Source organism: Somniosus microcephalus, chromosome 23 (genome assembly GCF_052327205.1).
Source record: "Somniosus microcephalus isolate GS21.2 chromosome 23, FLI_Smic_1.0, whole genome shotgun sequence".
NCBI classification, from domain to species: domain Eukaryota; kingdom Metazoa; phylum Chordata; class Chondrichthyes; order Squaliformes; family Somniosidae; genus Somniosus; species Somniosus microcephalus.
This window is the reverse complement of record NC_141009.1, coordinates 1,152,739-1,168,120: the sequence shown is the minus strand read 5'-3', so window position 1 is coordinate 1,168,120 and position 15,382 is coordinate 1,152,739. Positions and strand designations below refer to the sequence as shown.

The 15,382-nt window shown below is 55.1% G+C and overlaps 1 protein-coding gene across 5 annotated transcripts in view; it reads right to left on the bottom strand.

Moving 5' to 3' along the window:
* Positions 1–13,955, bottom strand: part of LOC147101529 (retinoic acid receptor RXR-alpha-A) — a 209,526-nt gene extending 195,571 nt beyond the window's left edge. For 2 of the 5 annotated variants that reach the window (XM_085965195.1, XM_085965194.1), the window contains exon 1: positions 13,787–13,955. The gene's annotated coding sequence lies outside the window, so the exon portion shown is untranslated. The remainder of the gene's footprint in view (positions 1–13,786) is intronic. The other 3 variants (XM_085965196.1, XM_085965191.1, XM_085965193.1) reach the window with 2 other exon arrangements.
* Positions 13,956–15,382: the final 1,427 nt, after the last annotated feature.

The following is a 15,382-nucleotide window of genomic DNA, read 5'->3' as shown; positions in this document are numbered from 1 at the left end:
GAACTCCTCTATCTCGCTTTCATCTACTGCATGGACCTTGCTTTGTTGCGCTTGGTTCTTACAGCAACGGGCATAATGGTTGTTTTTGTTGCAACTATTGCATGTTTTACCATATGCTGGACACTTTTTTGGTGTATGCTGTGTACCGCATCGACTACATGACTTTCAATTGTCCCTTTCATTTTTGTTCGCTGGCCACGCCTCTTTTTTCACATTGGCGCTCTTTTTGTTAAACGGTTTGTGTCCGTTCTTTCTCACTGCATCCACGTTGCAGCTACTGTCACTGAACAGCTCCTTTGCCTGCGACTTCACAGTCTCTAGCCCTACACAGTGCTATGGCTTTTCCCAGGTCTAGATTTTGCTCTCTTAGCAGTCTTTCCCTTAGACCATTATCTGGAATACCACACACCAGTCTGTCTTTTATCAGCGAGTCTGTCAGTCCCCCAAATTCACATGTTTTGCTTCGGTTTCTCAGTTCAGTCACATACTGATCAATAGTCTCTCCCGTTTTCTGTACACATGTGAAAAATCTGTGCCTCTCAAACGTCACGTTACGTTCAGGTATGCAGTAGGCCTCAAACTGATCCATTATTTTATCCAGCTTCATTTTGTCTCCATCAGCAGCGAATGTGAAGTTATTATACACCTCCAGCGCTGCATCACCCACGACATGTAAGAACATTGACACTTTCATTTTATCACTTTTCTCGTCAGCTCCGATTGCCGCGAAATACAACTCCAAACGTTGTTTGAATCTCCTCCAATTTTCATCCACATTACCTGTCAACTGAAGCTTCGCCGGTGGGTGTAAACCTTCCATTTTTTCACTTCGTTAGCTATTCTCCAATGGTAAGTAACGATGTTCTTTTTGGCTTGCTAAAATGTGGAGAGCTGATTTAACTTCAGATTTTTCCTCTTCATCTCTTTCAATCACTTCTGACACCATGTATTGATTTCTTTGTGGGTTCAATGACGAGACATTTATGAAAGAGAATGTCGTTTAATCTAAAGTATGTCCAACTCAGTTAAACAGCATTACAGGAGACACCATGCTAGAGATCCCTCTAAAACGAAAATAAAACTAAACTGCTTGTCTCTGTCACATGCCCTCTGCTGGTCAGGCATAAGTAATCAATCAGGCAACTATGCTGGTAAGGCATCATAATCAAACAGGCAAATACCATCACTATTTGCTGATATCATTACAATGGGTGAATGGGACTGGGTGTGAGTTAGGACACGGGGCAGTGAGCACAGGGGGTGATGGGTGAACGGGACTGGGTGCGAGTTAGGGCACGGGGCAGTGAGCACAGGGGGTGATGGGTGAATGGGACTTCGTGCGAGTTAGGACACGGGCAGCGAGCACAGGGGGTGATGGGTGAATGGGACTGGGTGTGAGTTAGGACACGGGGCAGTCAGCACAGGGGGTGATGGGTGAACGGGACTGGGTGTGAGTTAGGACATGGGGCAGTGAGCACAGGGGGTGATGGGTGAACGGGACTGGGTGTGAGTTAGGACACGGGGCAGTGAGCACAGGGGGTGAGGGGTGAACGGGACTGGGTGTGAGTTAGGACACGGGGCAGTGAGCACAGGGGGTGATGGGTGAACGGGGCTGGGTGTGAGTTAGGACACGGGGCAGTGAGCACAGGGGGTGATGGGTGAACGGGACTGGGTGTGAGTTAGGACACGGGGCAGTGAGCACAGGGGGTGATGGGGGAACGGGACTGGGTGTGAGTTACGACACAGGGCAGTGAGCACAGGGGGTGATGGGTGAACGGGACTTGGTGTGAGTTAGGACACGGGGCAGTGAGCACAGGGGGTGATGGGTGAACGGGGCTGGGTGTGAGTTAGGACACGGGGCAGTGAGCACAGGGGGTGATGGGTGAACGGGACTGGGTGTGAGTTAGGACACGGGGCAGTGAGCACAGGGGGTGATGGGTGAACGGGACTGGGTGTGAGTTAGGACACGGGGCAGTGAGCACAGGGGGTGATGGGTGAACGGGACTGGGTGTGAGTTAGGACACGGGGCAGTGAGCACAGGGGGTGATGGGTGAACGGGGCTGGGTGTCAGTTAGGACACGGGGCAGCGAGCACAGGGGGTGATGGGTGAACGGGACTGGGTGTCAGTTAGGACACGGGGCAGTGAGCACAGGGGGTGATGGGTGAATGGGGCTGGGTGTGAGTTAGGACACGGGGCAGTGAGCACAGGGGGTGATGGGTGAACGGGACTGGGTGTGAGTTAGGACACGGGGCAGTGAGCACAGGGGGTGATGGGTGAACGGGACTGGGTGTGAGTTAGGACACGGGGCAGTGAGCACAGGGGGTGATGGGTGAACGGGACTGGGTGTGAGTTAGGACACGGGGCAGTGAGCACAGGGGGTGATGGGTGAACGGGGCTGGGTGTGAGTTAGGACACGGGGCAGTGAGCACAGGGGGTGATGGGTGAACGGGACTGGGTGTGAGTTAGGACACGGGGCAGTGAGCACAGGGGGTGATGGGTGAACGGGACTGGGTGTGAGTTAGGACACGGGGCAGTGAGCACAGGGGGTGATGGGTGAACGGGACTCGGTGTGAGTTAGGACACGGGGCAGTGAGCACAGGGGGTGATGGGTGAACGGGGCTGGGTGTGAGTTAGGACACGTGCAGCAGAGGTTTAGATGAGTTGGAGTTTACGGAGGATGCAAGATAGGAGTCTGGAAAAGGAGAGTGTTGGAATAGTCGAGTCTGGAGGAAACAAAGGTATGGATGAGGGTTTCAGCAGCAGATGAGCTGAGGCAAGGGGACGAAATGGGCGACATTACGGAGGTGGTAGTTGGCAGTTTTGGTGACGGAGAGGATTTGGAGTCGGAAGCTCAGCTCAGGGAAGCCAAGGATGCGAATGGTCTGGTTCAGCCTGAGGCAGTGGCCGGGGAGAGGGATGGAGTTGGTGGCTCGGGAATGCAGTTTGCCTGGTCCTTACAAAGCAGCAAGTCAATGGCACGCAGCACAAGAGGTCAGCTTCCACTCCAAGATCCCTGGCGCTCGAGTCAGCGCACTTGGAAACTTTACAATAAAGCGCAGTAGACATGGTAAGTGTGAATGCCTTTCCAAACATCCATTACTGCTGAGGGGAACATTTTAACATTTAAACCCGGGGGAGAGGGGAAAAGTGATAAAGCGAGCTTTGGTTTCACTGGTGATTCCTATAAAAGCTTTTGTAAATTCTTCGAGAGATGCACATCCCACAATGATGCAGTAACTGAAAATCTGGGTCACCAGTCAGCACCATGTGACAGGGCAGGCGTGGGCTGCAGATCCCACTGTAGATTTATTGAAAACAAGAGGAAAAGGCAGCCCTGACTAGCTTTAATGACTGACTCCCAGTCCTTGTTTATCCTTGCTCAGCTCTTCACCAACCCCATCAACTCCGACCTCCTTCCTCTTTCATTCATTCTCTAAATTTCCATTTCATCATTCTTCAACTTCCTCCTCTCCTGAAGGCACTGACTCTCACTGGGGTATGGGTTCCACAGACACTGACTCTCACTGGGGTACGGGTTCTACAGACACTGATTCTCACTCGGGTACGGGTTCCACAGACACTGACTCTCACTGGGGTACGGGTTCCACAGACACTGACTCTCACTGGGGTACGGGTTCCACAGACACTGACTCTCACTGGGGTACGGGTTCCACACACACTGACTCTCACTGGGGTACGGGTTCCACACACACTGACTCTCACTGGGGTACGGGTTCCACAGACACTGACTCTCACTGGGGTACGGGTTCCACACACACTGACTCTCACTGGGGTACAGGTTCCACACACACTGACTCTCACTGGGGTACGGGTTCCACAGACACTGACTCTCACTGGGGTACGGGTTCCACAGACACTGACTCTCACTGGGGTACGGGTTCCACAGGCACTGACTCTCACTGGGGTACGGGTTCCACAGACACTGACTCTCACTGGGGTACGGGTTCCACAGGCACTGACTCTCACTGGAGTACGGGTTCCACAGAAACTGACTCTCACTGGGGTACGGGTTCCACAGACACTGACTCTCACTGGGGTATGGGTTCCACAGACACTGACTCTCACTGGGGTACGGGTTCCACACACACTGACTCTCACTGGGGTACGGGTTCCACACACACTGACTCTCACTGGGGTACGGGTTCCACACACACTGACTCTCACTGGGGTATGGGTTCCACACACACTGACTCTCACTGGGGTACGGGTTCCAGAGACACTGACTCTCACTGGGGTACGGGTTCCACAGGCACTGACTCTCACTGGGGTACGGGTTCCACAGACAATGACTCTCACTGGGGTACGGGTTCCACAGACACTGACTCTCACTGGGGTACGGGTTCCACACACACTGGCTCTCACTGGGGTACGGTTTCATACAAACATAGAAGCATAAAAAAATACGAGCAGGAGTCGGCCATGCGGCCCTTCGAGCCTGCTCCGCCATTCAATGTGATCATGGCTGATCCTCTATCTCAATACCATATTCCCGCTCTCTCCCCATACCCCTTGATGCCTTTCGTGTCCAAACATCTATCTATCTCGTTCTTAAATATATTCAGTGACTTGGCCTCCACAGCCTTCTGTAGTAGAGAATTCCAAAGATTCACCACCCTCTGAGTGAAGAAATTTCTCCTCATCTCAGTCCCAAATGTCCCACCCCGTATCCTGAGACTGTGACCCCTCGTTCTAGACCCCCCAGCCAGGAGAACCATATTCCCTGCATCCAGTCTGTCTAGCCCTGTCAGAATTTTATACATTTCAATGAGATCCCCTGCCATTCTTCGAAACTCTAGTGAATACAGGCCTAGTCGACCCAATCTCTCCTCATACGACAGTCCTGTCACCACAGGAGTCAGTCTGGTGAACCTTTGCTGCACTCCCTCAATGGCAAGTATATCGTTTCTTATCACGGGCACTCAGTCTCACTGGGGTACAGGTTCCACAGACACTGACTCTCACTGGGGTACGGGTTCTAAAGACACTGACTCTCATTGGGGTACGGGTTCCACAGACACTGTCTCTCACTGGGGTACGGGTTCCACAGACACTGACTCTCACTGGGGTACGGGTTCCACAGACACTGACTCTCACTGGGGTACGGGTTCCACAGACACTGACTCTCACTGGGGTACGGGTTCCACAGACACTGACTCTCACTGGGGTACGGGTTCCACAGACACTGACTCTCACTGAGTTACGGGTTCCACAGACACTGACTCTCACTGGGGTACGTGTTCCACAGACACTGACTCTCACTGGGGTACGGGGTCCACATACAGTGACTCTCACTGGGGTACGGGTTCCACAGACACTGACTCTCACTGGGGTACGGGTTCCACAGACACTGACTCTCACTCGGGTATGGGTTCTACAGACACTGACTCTCACTGGGGTACAGGTTCCACAGAAACTTATACTCACTGGGGTATGGTTTCCACAGACAGTGACACTCACTGGGGAACGGTTTCCGCAGACACTGACTCTCACTGGGTACGGGTTCCACAGGCACTGACTCTCACTGGGGTACGAGTTCCACAGACACTGTGCTCACTGGGGTACGGGTTTCACAGACACTGACTCTCACTCGGGTACAGGTTCCACACACAGGGAATCTCACTGGGGTACCAGTTCCACACACTGATTCTCACTGGGTTACGAGTTCCACAGACACTGACTCTCACTCGGGTACGGGTTCCACAGACACGGACTCTCACTGGGGTATGGGTTCCACATAAACTGACTCTCTCTGGGGTATGGGTTCCACACACACTGACTCTCACTCGGGTACGGGTTCGACAGACACTGACTCTCACTGGGGTACGGGTTCCACATGCAGTGACTCTCACGGGGGTAAGGATGCCACAGACACTGACTCTCACTGGGGTACGGGTTCCACAGACACTGATTCTCACTGGGGTAGGGTTCCACAGACACTGACTCTCACTGGGGTACAGGTTCCACAAACACTGACTCTCACTGGGGTACGGGTTCAATTGACACCGACTCTCACTGGGGTACGGGTTCCACATACAGTGACTCTCACTGGGGTAGGGGGTCCACATAGTGACTCTCACTGGGGTACGGGTTCCACAGACACTGACTCTCACTGGGGTACGGGTTCCACAGACACTGATTCTCACTGGGGTACGGGTTCCACAGACACTGACTCTCACTGGGGTACGGGTTCCACAGACACTGACTCTCACTTGGGTACGGGTTCCACAAACACTTATACTCACTGGGGTACGGGTCTCACAGGCACTGACTCTCACTGGGGTACGGGTTCCACAGACACTGACTCTCACTGGGGTACGGGTTCCACAGACACTGACTCTCACTGGGGTACGGGTTCCACTGGCACTGACTCTCACTGGGGTACGGGTTCCACAGACACTGACGCTCACTGGGGTACGGGTTCCACAGACACTGATTCTCACTGGGGTACGGGTTCCACAGACACTGACTCTCACTGGGGTACGGGTTCCACAGACACTGACTCTCACTGGGGTACTGGTTCCACAGACACTGACTCTCACTGGGGTACGGGTTCCACACACACTGACTCTCACTGGGGTACGGGTTCCACAGACACTGACTCTCACTGGGGTACGGGTTCCACAGACACTGACTCTCACTGGGGTACGGGTTCCACACACTGACTCTCACTGGGGTACGGGTTCCACAGACACTGACTCTCACTGGGGTACAGGTTCCACAGACACTGACTCTCACTGGGGTACAGGTTCCACACACACTGACTCTCACTGGGGTACGGGTTCCACACACACTGACTCTCACTGGGGTACGGGTTCCACAGACATTGATTCTCACTGGGGTACGGGTTCCATAGACACTGACTCTCACTTGGGTACGGGTTCCACAGACACTGACTCTCACTGGGGTACGGGTTCCATAGACACTGACTCTCACTTGGGTACGGGTTCCACAGACACTGACTCTCACTGGGGTACGGGTTCCACAGACACTGACTCTCACTGGGGTACGGGTTCCACAGACACTGACTCTCACTGGGGTACGGGTTCCACAGTCACTGACTCTCACTGGGGTACGGGTTCCACAGACACTGACTCTCACTTGGGTACGGGTTCCACAGACACTGACTCTCACTGGGGTACGGGTTCCACAGACACTGACTCTCACTGGGGTACAGGTTCCACAGACACTGACTCTCACTGGGGTACGGGTTCCACAGTCACTGACTCTCACTGGGGTAAGGGTTCCACAGACACTGACTCTCACTTGGGTACGGGTTCCACAGACACTGACTCTCACTAGGGTACGGGTTCCACAGACATTGACTCTCACTGGGGTACGGGTTCCACAGACACTGGCTCTCACTGGGGTACGGGTTCCACAGACACTGACTCTCTCTGGGGTACGGGTTCCACAGACACTGACTCTCACTGGGGTACGGGTTCCACAGAACGATAGCAAAATACTGCAGATGTTGGAAATCCGAAATAACAACAGAAAATGCTGGAAAAACTCAGCAGGTCAGGCAACATCCGTGGAGAGAAATTTGAGTTGACGTTTCGGGTTTGACCCTTCTTCAAAACTGGAGAGAAAAGGAACTAGATCGAAGGCAGGGCTGCGATCGGACAAAAGAATAAAAGAACCAAAAGAAGTAAAAGAGATTAGAAGCTAGACGAGATGGTAATATGCTGGGATTAGGTGTAAAGTGTACTGGCAGGGCAAAAGATAGCTGCCAGGTGTGAGAGAGAAACAAAAGGAAAGTTGGGGGGGAGGAAAGGAGTGGAAAAATATAAGTAAAAATGAAATAGGGGCCGAGGTTATGATCTGAAATTGTTGAACTCGATATTGAGACCGGAAGGCTGCAGAGTGCCTAATCGGAAGATGAGGTGCTGTTCCTCGAGTTCCACAGACACTGACTCTCACTGGGGTACGGGTTCCACAGACACTGACTCTCACTTGGGTACGGGTTCCACAGACACTGACTCTCACTGGGGTACGGGTTCCACAGACACTGACTCTCACTGGGGTACGGGTTCCACAGACACTGACTCTCACTGGGGTACGGGTTCCACAGACACTGACTCTCACTGGGGTACGGGTTCCACAGACACTGACTCTCACTGGGGTACGGGTTCCACAGACACTGACTCTCACTGGGGTACGGGTTCCACAGACACTGACTCTCACTGGGGTACGGGTTCCACAGACACTGACTCTCACTGGGGTACGGGTGTAACTTGTCCGTTACCCACCCATCTGATTCGGATGTCATTGCAATGGAAACGTGGAGAGGTGTAGTTGGAGCGAATTATCTGATGTTGTCTGTTTTGCTCTTTCACAGGGTGGTTTTGTGGTATAGACATGAGCAAGCCTGACAGGGACATCCCTCAGGTGAGTATCATGCCGACGCTCACTCTCTGGGCTCACACATGGAGAATGGCCACTTGGCCAGTGTATCGCTGTGTGGCCTGTGCCCAGCTGGTTCACAGGAGGCCGGGTCAGGTCTATCAACAACAACAACGTGCATTTATATAGCACTGTCAAAGTAGTAAAACGTCCCAGGGTGCTTCACAGAAGCGTTATCAGACATAAATTTGACACTGAGCCACATGAAGAGATATTAGGACAGGTGACCAAAAGCTTGGTCAAAGAGGTCGGGTTTAAGGAGCGTCTTAAAGGAGGAGAGGCGGAGAGGTTTAGGGAGGGAATTCCAGAGCTCGGGGCCCAGGCAGCTGAAGGCACAGCCACCAATGGTGGAGCGATGGGCAAGAGGCCAGAATTGGAGGAGCGCAGATATCTCCGGGGGTTGTGGGCAACGTTCCTGTTAAGCTCCGCGGCCGAGCCGCGGTCTGGAGGTCCCGCGCAAGCTGCTCACCGGCTTTATAAACAAAGTAAACCCGCACAGGCGCAAAAAATGGAATGGGCTGCTGAGCCAGTTAAAGTGCCAGCACACCCAAACATCAAATGACAAGCAAGATTGGTTGTGGGGCTGGAGGAGGTTACAGAGGAAGGGAGAGGATGAGGGACATGGAGTGATTGGAAATCATGGATGAGAATTTTGAAATCGAGGCGTTGCCGGGCCGGGAGCCAATGTAGGTCAGTGAGCACAGGGGGTGATGGGTGAACGGGACTGGGTGTGAGTTAGGACACAGGGCAGTGAGCACAGGGGGTGATGGGTGAACGGGACTGGGTGCGAGTTAGGACACGGGGCAGTGAGCACAGGGGTGTTGGGTGAACGGGACTGGGTGTGAGTTAGGACACGGGGCAGTGAGCACAGGGGGTGATGGGTGAACGGGAATGGGTGTGAGTTAGGACACGGGGCAGTGAGCACAGGGGGTGATGGGTGAACGGGACTGGGTGTGAGTTAGGACACGGGGCAGTGAGCACAGGGGGTGATGGGTGAACGGGACTGGGTGTGAGTTAGGACACGGGGCAGTGAGCACAGGGGGTGATGGGTGAACGGGAATGGGTGTGAGTTAGGACACGGGGCAGTGAGCACAGGGGGTGATGGGTGAACGGGACTGGGTGCGAGTTAGAACACGGGGCAGTGAGCACAGGGGGTGATGGGTGAACGGGACTGGGTGTCAGTTAGGACACGGGGCAGTGAGCACAGGGGGTGATGGGTGAACGGGACTGGGTGCGAGTTAGGACACGGGGCAGTGAGCACAGGGGGTGATGGGTGAACGGGACTGGGTGTGAGTTAGGACACGGGGCAGTGAGCACAGGGGGTGATGGGTGAACGGGACTGGGTGTGAGTTAGGACACGGGGCAGTGAGCACAGGGGGCGATGGGTGAACGGGACTGGGAGCGAGTTAGGACATGGGGCAGTGAGCACAGGGGGTGATGGGTGAACGGGACTGGGTGTGAGTTAGGACACGGGGCAGTGAGCACAGGGGGTGATGGGTGAACGGGACTGGGTGTGAGTTAGGACACGGGGCAGTGAGCACAGGGGGTGATGGGTGAACGGGACTGGGTGTGAGTTAGGACACGGGGCAGTGAGCACAGGGGGTGATGGGTGAACGGGACTCGGTGCGAGTTAGGACACGGGGCAGTGAGCACAGGGGGTGATGGGTGAACGGGACTGGGTGTGAGTTAGGACACGGGGCAGTGAGCACAGGGGATAATGGGTGAACGGGACTGGGTGTGAGTTAGGACACGGGGCAGTGAGCACAGGGGGTGATGGGTGAACGGGACTGGGTGCGAGTTAGGACACGGGGCAGTGAGCACAGGGGGTGATGGGTGAACGGGACTGGGTGTGCGTTAGGACACGGGGCAGTGAGCACAGGGGGTGATGGGTGAACGGGACTGGGTGTGAGTTAGGACACGGGGCAGTGAGCACAGGGGGTGATGGGTGAACAGGACTGGGTGTGAGTTAGGACCCGGGGCAGTGAGCACAGGGGGTGATGGGTGAACGGGACTGGGTGTGAGTTAGGACACGGGGCAGTGAGCACAGGGGGTGATGGGTGAACGGGACTGGGTGTGAGTTCGGACACGAGGCAGTGAGCACAGGGGGTGATGGGTGAACGGGACTGGGTGTGAGTTAGGACACGGGTCAGTGAGCACAGGGGCATTGGGTGAACGGGGCTGGGTGCGAGTTAGGACACGGGGCAGTGAGCACAGGGGGTGATGGGTGAACGGGACTGGGTGTGAGTTAGGACATGGGGCAGTGAGCACAGGGGGTGATGGGTGAACGGGACTGGGTGTGAGTTAGGACACGGGGCAGTGAGCACAGGGGGTGATGGGTGAACAGGACTGCGTGTGAGTTAGGACACGGGGCAGTGAGCACAGGGGGTGATGGGTGAACGGGACTGGGTGCGAGTTAGGACACGGGGCAGTGAGCACAGGGGGTGATGGGTGAACGGGACTGGGTGTGAGTTAGGACACGGGGCAGTGAGCACAGGGGGTGATGGGTGAACGGGACTGGGTGTGAGTTAGGACACGGGGCAGTGAGCACAGGGGGTGATGGGTGAACGGGACTGGGTGTGAGTTAGGACACGGGGCAGTGAGCACAGGGGGTGATGGGTGAACAGGACTGGGTGTGAGTTAGGACACGGGTCAGTGAGCACAGGGGTGTTGGGTGAACGGGGCTGGGTGCGAGTTAGGACACGGGGCAGTGAGCACAGGGGGTGATGGGTGAACGGGTCTGGGTGTGAGTTAGGACATGGGTCAGTGAGCACAGGGGTGTTGGGTGAACGGGGCTGGGTGCGAGTTAGGACACGGGGCAGTGAGCACAGGGGGTGATGGGTGAACGGGACTGGGTGTGAGTTAGGACACGGGGCAGTGAGCACAGGGGGTGATGGGTGAACGGGACTGGGTGTGAGTTAGGACACGGGGCAGTGAGCACAGGGGGTGATGGGTGAACGGGACTGGGTGTGAGTTAGGACACAGGGCAGTGAGCACAGGGGGTGATGGGTGAACGGAACTGGGTGTGAGTTAGGACACGGGCCAGCGAGCACAGGGGGTGATGGGTGAATGGGGCTCGGTGCGAGTTAGGACACGGGGCAGTGAGCACAGGGGGTGAAGGGTGAACGGGACTGGGTACGAGTTAGGACACGGGGCGGCAGAGGAGTCCATCAGCACTCTTAGCACAGCTCAGCTTCGCTCTGAGTACTGAGAGAGACACTGCCGGGGACAATAGGTTAGGTGATCATTCACCATGAAGTCAAAACAATGTAACCTATCCACCACTGTCACTATCACCAGACACAGAACCGTGCAAGACAAGCACACACTTTCAAATGAGACATTGACTGAAAGCCCTGATTGTGACTAAACCGCCCGGGACCCGTTTCAAGCCCTGCCTGATTTTCTGCTTTATTGAACTCAACGCAGAGTAATATCGGACATTGTGTAAAACAGGCATCTCACCCGAACACTCCCAGTTCCTGCTGGGCGGTTTAGGTTATAATCAGGGCTTGAGCCCCCATCTGACTGTCCAGGTGGATGTTAAAGATCCCATAGCGCTACTGGAAGAGCAGGGAACTCTCCCCAATGTCCTGAGGCCAACATCTCGCCCTCAACCAACACCACCAAAAATAACAGATTCATTGGTCATCTCACTGAAAAGAAAGTCTCGCATTTCTCCAGCACCTTTCGCCACCTCAGGACGTCCCAAAGCGCTTTACAGCCAATGAAGTACTGTTGAAGTGTAGTCACTGTTGTAATGTGGGCTCTTGCTGTGCGCTCTTGCTGTGGGCTCTTGCTGTGGGCTCTTGCTGTGGGCTCTTGCTGTGGGCTCTTGCTGTGGGCTCTTGCTGTGCACTCTTGCTGTGCGCTCTTGCGGTGGGCTCTTGCTGTGCGCTCTTGCTGTGGGCTCTTGCTGTGCGCTCTTGCTGTGCATTCTTGCAGTGGGCTCTTGCGGTGGGCTCTTGCGGTGCGCTCTAGCTGTGCGCTCTAGCTGTGCGCTCTAGCTGTGCGCTCTAGCTGTGGGCTCTTGCTGTGGGCTCTTGCTGTGCATTCTTGCGGTGAGCTCTTGCTGTGGGCTCTTGCTGAGCGCTCTTGCTGCGGGCTCTTGCTGCGGGCTCTTGCTGCGGGCTCTTGCTGTGGGCTCTTGCTCTTGCTGCGGGCTCTTGCTGTGCATTCTTGCAGTGGGCTCTTGCTGTGCACTCTTGCTGTGGGCTCTTGCTGTGCACTCTTGCTGTGGGCTCTTGCGGTGCACTCTTGCGGTGGGCTCTTGCTGTGCGCTCTTGCTGTGGGCTCTTGCTGTGCGCTCTTGCTGTGGGCTCTTGCTGCGGGCGCTTGCTGTGCACTCTTGCTGTGGGCTCTTGCTGTGGGCTCTTGCTGTGCATCAAGCGTCTCCCACCATTGCCTACATGGCACTCACTGCCCTGCAAAGCCTGGTAAGTCAGTGTGGAGCGCCCGGTGATGTTCCTGAGCTGCGATCAGACACGGTGTAAATGCCACGCCAAGCCACGTAACGCGGACGGTGATATTTCACCACATCTACAGCGTGCTTGCAGGCAAGGAGAGCAGACACTACAAAGCTCAGTGTGGCCAGTCACACTCAGCGATGTTTCCAACGCCGCCGACAAACAGAAACCTTTGCTCTGCAGACAGTCTGGGAAGAACGGTAACATTCTCCAAGCTGTTCAACCCAACTCCAAAACCAGCAGCAAACAGGCTGGACACTGCACGAGCAACAAGGGGTCAAACCTCAGCTAGCAAACAAAGAGTTAAAGTCTACAGGATGGGGCTTTTTGTTTAAAAGGTGAGATTTTCTCTCTGCGCCTCTCCCATGAGTGTGAAAACTGTGAGACTAATGTAGAAAAAGACTTTCCCTTTAAAAAAAATGACTAACAGAAATAAGGAGCGATATTTACAGACATTAAACTGAGGACAGCAGGAAGACAGAGAGCGCTTTCTCTGAATAAATGTGAAAAGACTAAAAGTTCAGGCAGTGTGTGTGGTGCGGAGGGCTGGTGCTGAGAGGAGCCCATCCCCCCGCCCGCTCTCCCCCACACAGCTCAGTGCAGCAAACAGCAGCTGGGAGCTTTTGCTAGCTCAGCCTTTCACATTAAGGTCTAGATTGAGCAATCAGTACAAACAGTGTGACCAAAAAAAACTTCTAGAACATTCAGTGCTGCAAGAGAGGACAAATAAAACACACACGGACCCCCCATCCCCTCAAAACACAGCAAACCTGGCCCATAGAGACACTGGGGGACATCTCCCCCAACACAACAGTCAGACTCCACTGAAAAACATTGAACTCAACTCCAGAGATTTGAAATGGTCACCTCCTCGCCTCCTCGTACAAACCCGCCTTACCTGACTATTCATTCTGCCATCACGGTGAGAGTTATGTCTTCAATAAAACTCCAGGAAATGTCCCGGCGAGCAGAAAGTCTCCTGTCCCTCGGCTCCGACACACTCCCTGCAGCAAACAGTCACTGCCAGAGAAAAATCCCACCAGGCATCAGCGGTCACTGTGATTGACTGGAATAAGAGGAGTTCCCGAACTGCCAGGAGCAGGCGGAAAGTGTGTGTGTTTTAGTCGATCATTTACAACTCCTTCTCCCAAATCAGCGCAATCAAAAGCTCTCACACAGACCCGGGCTGTAACCCTCCAATACAGGGACCAGCAGAACCCACCTCAACCCCCCAATACAGGGACCAGCAGAACCCACCTCAACCCCCCAATACAGGGACCAGTAGAACCCACCTCAACCCCCCAATACAGGGACCAGCAGAACCCACCTCAACCCCCCAATACAGGGACCAGTAGAACCCACCTCAACCCCCCAATACAGGGACCAGCAGAACCCACCTCAACCTGCCAATACAGGGACCAGTAGAACCCACCTCAACCCTCCAATACAGGGTCCAGCAGAACCCACCTCAACCCTCCAATACAGGGACCAGCAGAACCCACCTCAACCCTCCAATACAGGGACCAGCAGAGTCCACCGCAACCCCTCAATACAGGGACCAGTAGAACCCACCTCAACCCTCCAATACAGGGACCAGCAGAGTCCACCGCAACCCCTCAATACAGGGACCAGTAGAACCCACCTCAACCCTCCAATACAGGGACCAGCAGAACCCACCTCAACCCTCCAATACAGGGACCAGCAGAACCCACCTCAACCCCCCAATACAGGGACCAACAGAACCCACCTCAAACCTCCAATACTGGGACCAGCAGAACCCACCTCAACCCGCCAATACAGGGACCAGTAGAACCCACCTAAACCCTCCAATACAGGGACCAGCAGAACCCACCTCAACCCTCCAATACAGGGACCAGCAGAACCCATCTCATTTCCCAGCCCCGGACTGTGTTCACTTATCTAATCTCAGCCCGGGTTCAGGAGTGAGGTGAGGTAGCAGTAGGAGTTATAGTTGATCGCAGTGCCCCTGGGCTTGGAAGGATGAATCAGCCAGTGTTGGACGAGGACAGGATCAGGATCTGCTGTGATGCACCTCATGGTGGAATACCCTGCCACCTAGCACTGTCCAGACTCACCCATTTAGAATTTGCCCTTGAGGGAGATACCAATAGCGAGTTGGCCCCTGGGAACCCCAACCCAGGGAACCCCATCCCCAGCCCAGGGAACCCCAGCCCAGGAAACCCAGCCCAGGAACCCCAGCCCAGGGAACCCCAGCCCAGGGAACCCCAGCCCAGGGAACCCCAGCCCAGGAACCCCAGCCCAGGCAACCACAGCCCCAGCCCAGGGAGCCCCAGCCCAGGGAACCCCAGCCCAGGGAACCCCAGCACAGGGAACCCCAGCCCAGGGGACCCCAGCCCAGGGAACCCCAGCCCCAGCCCAGGGAACCCCAGCCCAGGAACCCCAGCCCAGGCAACCACAGCCCCAGCCCAGGGAACCCCAGCCCAGGGAACCCCAGCCCCAGCCCAGGAAACCC